The sequence below is a fragment of the Triticum aestivum genome, chromosome 4B (assembly GCF_018294505.1).
Source record: "Triticum aestivum cultivar Chinese Spring chromosome 4B, IWGSC CS RefSeq v2.1, whole genome shotgun sequence".
Classification (NCBI taxonomy): domain Eukaryota; kingdom Viridiplantae; phylum Streptophyta; class Magnoliopsida; order Poales; family Poaceae; genus Triticum; species Triticum aestivum.
This window is the reverse complement of record NC_057804.1, coordinates 632,593,796-632,597,649: the sequence shown is the minus strand read 5'-3', so window position 1 is coordinate 632,597,649 and position 3,854 is coordinate 632,593,796. Positions and strand designations below refer to the sequence as shown.

The 3,854-nt window shown below is 51.1% G+C and overlaps 1 protein-coding gene across 1 annotated transcript in view; it reads left to right on the top strand.

Moving 5' to 3' along the window:
• The first annotated feature begins 1,472 nt into the window (after positions 1–1,472).
• LOC123093717 (uncharacterized) overlaps positions 1,473–3,854 on the top strand; it is a 5,835-nt gene continuing 3,453 nt past the window's right edge. The window contains exon 1 of the mRNA XM_044515734.1: positions 1,473–2,729. The gene's annotated coding sequence lies outside the window, so the exon portion shown is untranslated. The remainder of the gene's footprint in view (positions 2,730–3,854) is intronic.

Here is a 3,854-nt window from a genome sequence, read left to right as displayed (position 1 = left end):
CTCCAACTCTTTTCCTACCGACGCCAAATTTGTAACTATTCTATCCACATTAGAATCATTATCTTGTATAAAATCTAAAAGAAGAGGGTATTCATGGGAAAGTATTCCCCTGTAACTTCTTCATAACATAATCACTAGGGACCAGTAACTATAACATCCATCATGATGATGAGAATTATCATCGTCAATTTTAGAAATAGCACCAACCGAATCTTGAGCGAAGCAACTAGCAGGTGAAACTAACATAGATGGAATGCCAAACAAATCAACCACATATTCAGTATTAGCAGTACAATGTCGTTTCCTCAAATTTTTAATCACAGATCTTTGTGTTCGTCTATTACAAATAACATGAGTATCGAATGATCCATCTAAATCCCTCGATGGGGTAAACAGAAATGTATCCCTAGCATCATGGATTTGAGCAGGGTTTTGATAAACATACCACACACTGTAGAAAATTCCTCATCGAAATTCTCTCTGGCCAGCACCCAGAAGGGGGTGCCGGCCGGAGTGACTCCTACTGCCCACCTGACCCGCGAGCAAGCGCCCGAATCCTCGCAGAGCGTCGAGGGAAGCGAGGTGAGCGATGCGACATTTGAACCGGGCGCACGCCTCTCCCCCTCCTTGGTGCAGGCACGGCGATTTCTCCCATCCCCGGCATCTGCTGCTCCACCAGCCCTGGTACAAGGATCACCATGACCGGCCCCACCACAAACTCCGCTGGATTTGGGGGGAACGACACACGAGATCTATATGCAGCCCATCTCCTCCTCTGCCTCGGATCCGGCGACTCCGCCTCCATCATAGCCCAGTGAAGGATCTCGATAGGAGCAGCCCCATCTCCAAGCATCCTCGCCCGCTCCGCCCCCATAGCAAAGATCGTCGCGATTCCAATCGCCGCGTCGTGGAGCGTGTCCATGTCGGGAAACCACCCGCAGATCTCTCTGAAGCGGGCCATCTTCGCCGCGTCCCCCGCCGCCATGTGCCCTATCCACTCCTCCAGGGCCGTCGTGATGATCATCTCCTCTCCCCTTCTCCGCCCTCCCTTGAGCTTCGTCTCTCCGCCCAGATCTGGTCGCGTGGACTAGAGAAGAGAAAAGTCCTCCCTGCGAGTAACATGTGATGGGTATCTATACCCGTTTCTTGGAAGAATTACGCGGAGTAATAAATAAAAAAATAAAAAAATAAAAAGATGGAAAGTAAAAAAATGTAAAACCATGAGAATGGCAAACCGCTATTTTGAGTCAAGAAAATTTCCATCAACATCAGACGTGGCCCCACTCTCTAGTAGCCGTTTTTTTCCTACTTCCAAGTAGCCGTCGCTCGCTCGCTCGTGACCCCGGCCCCTCGTCCCTGTCCTGTCGTGGTCCTGTCCACTCCGCCGAAGTCCATGCCGTAACGTTCGGCCAGTGCCACGACCACGGTGGTGGAGAACGAGGAGCGCACAACAACCCAGCCAGCCAAGCCGCCCCGACCGGAGTGCGGAATAAATCCCAACCCCATTCCCAGCACAAGCAAACCTCCACATCTCCATGGAATTTCGAACCTGTCCTCCTGCTCCTAGATAACCAACCCAGCCCCAAGGAATTTCGTGCCCGGAACCGCTCGCTCGGCTCCTAATCTAACCTCGGGAGCTGCGATCCGGTCTGCTTCATGCTCGTAGGAGCAGCGTAGCTCCATCGTCATCACTAGTTTAGTCGTCGTCCTCGCAGCGAGTTCACATGGTCTGGTGGTCTGACTCTGACTGCGGGCAGCAGCAGCCGTAAATCTTCTTTGCCACCGCGACCGACCCCGGGTCCCGGCCCCGGCAAAAGTCCTGCTGCCTGCCTGCCGTTGCCTCTTCTCCGGCCGTTTCGGCTTTCCTCCCGCCGCAGAAAGCCAGGAAGCTCTCGAGCTCGCAATCAAACCTTCCTCCCCTTTTCGCCGAGCCTTTCCCCCTCCCTCTCTCCGCAGGCAGGCACTAGTAACTGCTCTGCTGTTCTTGAAGAGCCTTCCTTAAAACCGGAGGGCAGTTACGCGGCCGCCATTAAGCCCTGCTCCGGAACTGCGGTTTCCATCGGCGGCAGTTTCCACCCGCTCGCCTCCGGCGGGTCACAATCCTCGCCTCGCCTCGCCCGCCCATCCTCTCGCCACGGAAGAAGAAAGATGACAGGGAAGGAGGAGGAGTGAAAGGGGACAGCCCTCTCCCTGACGCCTCCCCCTCAGCCCCTCCCCGTTCGGAAACCCTACCACCGATTGCTCCTGCTCGCTCAGGTCCCGTCCCCATCCGTCCATCCGTCCGTCGTCGTCTTCCTCCTCCCGATTTCTCTTTCGAGGCCCGGCGAAAAGCTGGTTCCTCTTGTCTCTTCCTCCACAGGGTAGCGAGCTGGGCTTCTTGCGCCTTGGCTGTGATTCTCTCTCTCTCTCTCTGCCCCTCTGATCTGATGGCTCCGGTTTAGGTCCCGGGTCCTCCTCACCTAATATTGTTTCTACTCCCGGTTGGTACCGCCCGCCTGCCTTGCCGGTCCAAGCGATCAGTCGATCTACCTCCCTCCCTACCTACATAGCCGTGTCCACGCACTCCTCGCTCTCCAGGCTCCAGAGCCACTTCAGACTTCAGACCAGTACATCTCACTGTTCTTTCCCACAGCCTTCCTTCTCCGTGTGCTGGTTGCTCGGAGGTTAGGAGGCAGTGCTTGCTTCAGGGGAGGGAGGCTTCGGATGCTGCGTGCTGATCGACCCCCCAGGTGAGAGATTCTCAACTGAATTTCTGATGCATGTTACTACAGTTGTACTACTCCTTGTGAGTTGTGACCAGATGAATGGTTATCTGCGTCTCCAGTAAAATTATTTTGTGCCTTTTCAGCTTTCATATAGACTTTGAGAATGAGCATGTGTTCTCTTATTCTTTTTTTTTTCTGAAATTGGAGAAGATTTGGTTGCTGCTGCTGCTGCTGCAAAAGCAAGTCAAGTCTTTGTGTGCTTGCGTGAGCAAAAGATAGCAGCAGCAGCGCCACCTTTCTTTCTAGCCTCCTTTGTGTGATTGCGCATGGGCTTCATCTTCATTCCTCCCTCCTTTAACCGCCGTGTCAAAAGGCAGCCGCAGCAAAGCGATGATGCTACTCTTTAAGCCGCCGGTGATGAAGAATGCAATTAATCTCTTCCTTTCTTGGTTGGCCATTATTCCCTACTAGTGTTTGCTTTTCTGCAGGCTTCTGCTTTAGTTTCCATGCCTAATCAACCAATTCTCCTTTTATCCATTTGATTGACTCCTATTATAATTGCAGAGGATAAGAATTTGTTCTAACCATACTGTTCTTGCTTGTACATCAATCTCTGCTTCAAAAAAAAAATCTCTTCAAAAAAAAAATCTCTGCTTCAAGTGTTGCATTTACTTTCCTACAGTCTTACACCCAATGCTTCAGTGGCAGTGCATTCTAACTTTCTAAGCAATGGACTCCACTTGGTAGTGGTACAGTTAGTACTAGCACTAGCATGTTCTCTTGCTTCCACAGAGAAGGGATGAAGGACTTCAGGATTCAGATAGCACTATTGTGTTCATGGGTAGGGTGTACGCGACGATCTAATGGAGAGCAAGCATTCATTTTTTGCCCAATTGGTGCCGCTGAGATGGTACTTGTTGGGAATTTATTACCATCTTCTCTGAGTTGGTTCATACTGATTTCTGGGCAGTTTGTGTGTAGGCACTTGTGCAGCACTACAGGTACAGGTTTCTTCAGTAGCTTCGTTTTGGGCATAGGGTGTTTCATAGAAAATGGCCAACAATTGGCCTTATCTCTTTTTTTTTTGTGATAACTCACATGGACCTCTCCTGGTCCATTCGTATTTTTTGTAAGTCTTTTATTGGTTTG